Source organism: Leuciscus leuciscus (assembly GCF_965113295.1).
Source record: "Leuciscus leuciscus genome assembly, chromosome: 23".
Classification (NCBI taxonomy): Eukaryota; Metazoa; Chordata; class Actinopteri; order Cypriniformes; family Leuciscidae; genus Leuciscus; species Leuciscus leuciscus.
Window position 1 is genome coordinate 7,582,001 of NC_138747.1, and position 7,408 is coordinate 7,589,408.

The window sequence follows — 7,408 nt, forward strand, 5'->3', positions numbered from 1 at the left end:
ATTGTTTTTGCTCGCATTCACCTTGAACACGAGGGATGTGATGTGCGCGAGCACCCGGCCGGTGTCCAGCGACACCTTCTCCTTCGATTTGGCTATGATGAACCAATCGTATATGTAATTCAGAATTCTCAGCCCTGATAGTCTCAGGGGCGCCACGCCCGCCTCCGCACACAGACAGAAAGTTCGGGGACTCAAATTTTGCCCGAACGGAAGAACTGTGAATTCGTAACAAATGCCTTGGTAGGCGAGACGAAGATATTTCCTGTGTGGAGGGTAGATACTTATGTGAAAGAAAGCATCTTTCAGATCGACTGATGTGAACCAGTCGTTCTGCTTAATGGCACGGGCGAGAGAGCCTTGTGTCACATTCTGAAATTGTATTTCCTCAAATGTTTGTTCAACATTCGAAGGTCCATATAGGGCGGGGGGCACCACGCCTTTTGGAAACATAAAAATACCAGGAATAAAAACCATGGTTTATAAGATTGGGTGGCACCATCTGAATCGCTCCCTTGTTTAGGAGGGAGGAAATTTCCTCTTTCAGAATGTGTGAGGCATTTTCTTCTGTGTGAGAAGAGAGAACGCCGTTGAAAAGTGGAGGTTTTATTGCAAACTGCAGCCTGTAACCCTAGGTTACGGTACGCAAAACCCACTCGGGCGCTGAAATGGCTTGCCAAGCCGCTTCGTGACTCGAGAGCGCCCCCGCTCGGGCCGGAGCGGGGGTGTATGGGCCCAGCTGGTTCATTCGTGATGCAAAGTCGCCATCTAGTGGGCACACTAGAGGCGACATGCAGGGGTTCGGAGGGATTTCCTCCCTCTGCAGTGAGAAGTTTTCTCTGCGGAGAGAGGTCTTCTCTCCAAAACGAATTCATTTGATTCGTAACTTTGTGTGTTTTGTGTTGGGCAAACACTGGGGCCGGAGCCTTTATTGACAGAGTGAGGGGAACATAGTGTGGTGTCCACTGTGCTAAACTTTCCCTCACAAGGCCTGAAAGTGGGCGGAAAACACACATATCTCCTGAACACATGAACTGGGCAGTCTTAAGTGCAGGCAGAAAAATAATATCCGCGGAGTGAGATATTCTCTCTGTAACGGATTTATTTAATTTGTATGTTTTAAAGTGTTATTTAGTTATGTGTGTGTTTTGTGTTGGGGAACACAGGGGCCGAAGCCTTCCACACACAACGTCCACTAAAAACACACTGCAGGCAGAAAAATAATATCCCCGGAGAGAGATACTCTCTCTGTAACGGATTTATTTAATTCGTTTGTTTTAAAGTGTTATTTAGTTATGTGTGTGTTTTGTGTTGGGGAACACAGGGGCCGAAGCCTTCCACACACAACGTCCACTAAAAACACATGGCTGGGCAGCCGCAACTGAGCTGTGTGAGCCCAGCTAGTTGATTTGTGAGGCAATGGAGCCCTCTTGTGGACGGACTCAGGGCGACATGCATGGGATCAGAGAGATTTGCTCTCTATGTTGGCAGATATATAAATCTGCACGAATTCATTTGATTCGTTTGTTAAATGTGTTGTTTAGTAATGTGTGTGTTTTGTGTTGGGAAACACTGGGGCCGAAGCCTTTAATAACTGGGTGAGGGGAACCAAGTGCGTGCAGTGTGGTAACACTGCTACGTACTTTTCCTCACGACAGCCCCGCTTGGGGGGGTACACACACACAACGTCCACTAAACGTCCTCGTGGCCCGTGAACGCGGGCTCGATACTCCCAACGGTCGAACAACAGGCAGGCCGCTTGCGTTCGGGGCCGCCTTCCTAGGAAGGCATAAATTGAAAGCCTCAACACGTAATCGTAACACATCAAGGCCCGTGAGACCGTGTTAACAGTCTAGCGGGACGCTCCAGTTTTAAGAGTTGTTTCCTCAGACTGGGCGGTGGTCTCAGCGCTTACCCGTCGTAAATATTCCTATCCTGGTCGGTGGCGCTCTGTGGAGCTGGCCACACAATGTTGAGACGAACGGCCGCTCGCTCACAAACTTCCAGGAGGATGGACTGAGGCAAAGCCGCGTGAGCGCTAGCCTAGGGAACGCTAAAAGGACCGCGTCATCCCCGTCGCCGGAACCGGCCGGTTCGTCAACGAGAGTGAGGTTTTCCCGCGAAGATGTCCTCTTCAGGGAATGCGGATTGGGCTGATCTCAGCTCAAATATTTAGAGAGGTGGCGCTCCGGGAGTCCCCCGGTAGTGCGTCATCATCACCGTGTCCCCCATCCGAGTCAGAAAGGCAGAGCACGGCGCGCTGGGTCGTGCAACTAAAAGCCGGCTTAGTAAAAAGCTACGTGCAGCAATTACAATGACCGCAATTCTCCGGGTTCTCCAAAGCTTCTTGAGCGTGTTAAGCTCAAGCAAACAGCGCAGAACGAGAGGGTCCTTAGCGGCGATTATTAGAGCACCACACGCGGCCGGGCAGGCTCGTCGTGATAGGCTGTTCCCCGGAGAAGCGGCTGTTTAGACGGTCACATAGCCATGGGTGGGCTAGCGGTGAAGAACTCGGAAAAATCCGTGGCGGGCAGCCATGTAAGGAGGAGCAGGTGAAGGACAGCGAGAGCGCGGGCGGCTCCGGATGCAAAAAACACAGCGGATAGGCTGAAGAAACGACTGTCACTCACGTCTGGCGGAGGCTGATCTGGCGATATGTCCTCCTGAAGACTCGAAAGTGAGCAGCGTAACGTTAATCCAACCGAACTGTGTCAGTGCAGAGATCGCGAGAAGCGAATGTCAACTGAGGAATAGCAGCGCGCCTGACAGCTATATGCCTTAGGTAAGGGGGTGTGGCCTTACCTGGCATTGGCTGCGCGCTTCTGTCTGTCTAGCCAGACTTGGTGCAATTGGATGCTTCTGCAGAGGTCAGGTACGGATGCCCTTCCCATAGGTGGATCTCGAAACGAGATGATGAAAGAGAACTTTTATTCACACGTTATTAACAAAATGTCAACAACGGAAGACTTGTCCAGCCAGCCTTACATGTTCGAGCCAGAGCCGGAGCGAGATGAAAATGAAGACGACGAACCTGCAGAACAACGTCTTCATATGGATGTATCGCAATGGTGTGTACTGTATTTACACATGAAACTTTGGTCTTCCGACCTTTTACCACCGTGTCGATTTATTTTGATTAATATGTCCGAGGGAGAGAGAGCAAGACAGCGTCTAGTTTGGAGACGGTGATGTCTTGTTTACACTTTCGCCTGGCTCTGAAGAGAGAGAGTGAGCGCGCGCGCGACCGGGTCTCTCTCTCTGCTCGTTCTTTCAGTTAAACATGCTCCTGTCACAAGCGCGGCAGTTCATCTAAATTAGACGGTGTAATGAAGCGTGTGGGTTACTACATCCAACAACCGAACATTTTAACTTACCCTCTCGTAACTTCTGCATCCTTTAGCTTGGACTACAAAATTGCAGCGAGAAATAATAATGGCGGATTGCTCGAAGTGTTGGGCCGGAAGTCAATGTCCTTATTTGGCAGTTCCGCTGCAAATACTGTGACGTGATAGTTCAAAAAACGTCATAGATAACAGAAAAATCTGAACCGGTTGAAAAATATGACCAAAACAGAATATAAAGATATCAACGAAGCACCTGAAGAGAATAATTTCATCTTTTCTGTACTTCTAAACACTCCAAATATACAACAAAATGCATTTAAGGGCTAAAAAAGTGCATTTAGCATGATATGTCCCCTTTAATTTGTGACAGTGTATGTGGCTCGTTTGAGAATAAGTGTGTTATTTGAAGTGCAAATGAAGAACAAACTTTTCACAGAGAACTCAGCATCTCATTCAACGAATGGACTTCTCTTTGTCCTTGAGACCTGAGCCATTCACAGTCCATTGATCTCCTATTCTGCTCAAAGCCTCACAGCCCTCTATGAGTGGAGTATTACACTTCTATTCATGTCTTTAGTTACATTTTTACACCTCTCATAGGTAATTTGCAATGTCAAAAGTAAATCCCGTTCAGATATTCACAGCATTTTGCGTGGAAACATTTGCCCTTTTAATAAAAAGATAAATGAGTGATTTAGATCTAGATTTGTAGATTTGATTCGAGATCTGGAAAAAACATAATATAGACACTGGTTCATGTGTTCACACACACAAATCTGTGTAATATGAAGATAAACAGTGTTATGAATCTGTTTATTTCATATCATATATTCATGTTTGATCATCCATAGGCCTGCTGGTTATTATACCATCTTTATGTAACTCTGAATGTGAATCAGGGAATCGTGCATTTCTCTTACACAGTACTTCAGATGTACTTTTGTGCATCCATGGGTCTCCATGACAACGACACCAGGGGGGTGATGAATTCAGACTAAAGGGCAAAAACAGAGGCCAAAAAAATTATAATGTTTAAAAGAGACACAAAATCCAGTAACAGCTTTTCTGTCTACATGATTATAGCTTAGAAAGCATCACAGAAAGATTAGACACGGCTGCTCTTTATCCAGCACATTAATAAACAATGGTGCTCTCTCTCTCTGAAGCAGCCAATCAACTGCTGTTTCTGTTTATCACCTTGACCGACTGTTGCTGAAGATGCAAGAGATGCCATCTTTTTGTGAACTGCTAACAATGCACATATCACCTTCAAAAATCATGACTAAGGCTTTTTTCAAAATACTAGGCCTATGTGTAAATTTAGGGTACCAATAAGCAAATGTTTTGGTAAAAATACCAAAACATTATTATTAGACCCTAATATATATTATACATACATACATATTATACATATACATGCAGATAGATAGACAGACAGACAGACAGACAGACAGACAGACAGATAGACAGACAGACAGAGATAGACAGATAGATAGATAGATAGATAGATAGATAGATAGATAGATAGATAAACAGCATTAGTTAAGGTCACTAATGACTTCCCAGTAAACAATTACCATCTTTCAACGTTGAAATATGGTTGAAAATAAGTCAGTCCGCCTTGGACTGGTTTACGATGTGATTTCAACTAAGTAGTTTCGGCCGGACTGTTTCACTACGTGTTTTCAACTGATCATCTAAGACAGGATAAGTCTGTTATACCGGTTAAAATAACGGAGAAAAACAAACTCCCAAACCATGTTCATTATTATCTCAAATAAATTTAACGAGTTTTACATATTCCATCAAGACGTTGAAGATCGACCTGTTTTCAACGTTGAAAAGTCATAATTACAGTAGATGTTGAAGATTTACGTCTCTTTAACGTCTAATAGACAACTTTTTGCTAGCTAGATTGTTAATCACTTCTGATTCTGTCTGTCTTTCTATTTTGATTCTTCTTGATGTTAGTGCCGCTTTCGACTACACTGTTGATCACTCAATTTGACTTACTTGTTTAGTCTTTGGTGTTTCTGATACTGCATTAAGCTGGTTTAAGTCCTATTTTTCAGATCAAAAGCAGTTTGTCACTATGGGTGGTTGCAGGTCTGATACTATGTGGTGCAGTCTGGTGTTCCTCAGGGATCAATCTTGGGCCCTTTGCTTTTTAGCATCTTCATTTTTCCTCTTGGCCAACTTTTAAGATCACTTGGTCTCAACTTTCACTTTTATGCAGATGCCACCCAGGTTTATATACATTCAAAACTTGATGTTAATGTGCCTGTGTCTTTTCTTTCTCAATGTATTTCTGAGAATAAAAAATGGATGTCTGGAAATTCCACCGACGGTGGTTCATCCCACCAGCTGTGTAAGGCTGGGTCTTTAACTTTAAGTGTATGACACTACACTTGAATTTCAAACAAAATAAAACAATTTGGGGGTGATATTTGATGCTCATTTAACATTTGTTCCTCATGTTCAGAACATTGTCAGAACATAATCTTTTCATCTTAAAAAATATTACCAGATTGTGTCCTATGTTGTCATCCCTGGTGGCTGAAAAGTTAATTAACATCTTTGTATTTTCCCGCATTTATTATTGCAATGGTTTGCTGGCCGGGGTTTCAAAAGCTACCCTAAAAATAAATTACAGTAGAGTCCAAATTCAGCCGCTCGAAACCTGTCTGGAAACAGGACAAGGGATCACATCACTCCTGTCTTGGAGACTTTACACTGGCTTCCTGTCAGATTCCATGCTGATTTAAAAATTCTCATGGTAAATTTTCTTGGCTTTGCATGGATTGGCACCTCATTATCTCTCTGAGCTTTTAACCGCTTGCACACCAGTGCGTGATCTCCGCTCCTCTGAAGCTGCCCTTTTAGTTGTTCCGCTTACTCGCTTAAAATCTATGGGTGATAGGGCCTTTTCATCAATTGCTCCAGAACTTTGGAATTTTCTGCCTGCTGAGATTAGCCAAGCATAATACCTTAGTGTTTTTAAATCGTCCCTTAAAGCTTATTTTTTTAGGGTACCTTTTATCAAAATATTTAGAAATTATTATATTTGTCTATTTACTTGTTGAACTTTTGATATTATGCTTTTATTTGGTATTTTCTCTTTGTCTGTATTTCACTTTCATTAATGCATTGTTTGTATAATTGTATGTTTTATTGGATCTTATTCTTGTGAAGATAGATAGATAGATAGATAGATAGATAGATAGATAGATAGATAGATAGATTTGTGACTTAATGATTAATTGATGCTTCAGCTCACCTATAGTTCACAGCACACAGCAGGTTGTACTTGCAGAGTAACCACATGTTGTGTATTTCCTCACATTAACTGTGTCCAAGTTATTTTTGTCTTCATTTTTGCAACAGTGCCCTCGTGTGGTGGATATGTGGCATAATACATTTTCAAAACTTAACTTTTTGTAATTTATGTGGAACGCTACATATCTCTGTGTATTTGCCAAAATAGAACTGTCTTTCCTATTCAGTTAAGACTGGAGTAGTTTACTGAACCGTAGGCTGAGGATTCTTACTTTGAATTAGAGGATTTTATGGCTTACCCGCATCAATTGCCATATAAGTCTCTGTTTGATAGAACGCGCTAAACAGTGTTGACGTCAGAGAAGTGTGTAGCTCAATTCTATCCTGTAATCTAGCCTGTCCACTCTCTCCCAGCGCCTTCACTACTTTTTAGCAACAGCGCAAAATCACCACAAGAGGGCGCAAAAACCGAAATTCCTTAATGCTGTTCAAATATTTTTTTTGATTTTTAAATAAACTGTATATTAATAAACTAATTTAAAATTAATATATATCAAATATATGTGCATTTTATAGAGGACTTAAATTTTTTTTGTGTGTGTGTTGCAACTTAACAAAATAACTATTTCTGAGTGACCGTTATATAAAATCTAATGTATTTATCATACTTCGTACGCTTGATTATTTCTGATATTGATTATTTGAAGAAAGACTATTATGTTATGTTATGTTATGTTATGTTATGTTATGTTATGTTATGTTATGTTATGTTATGTTATGTTATGTTATTG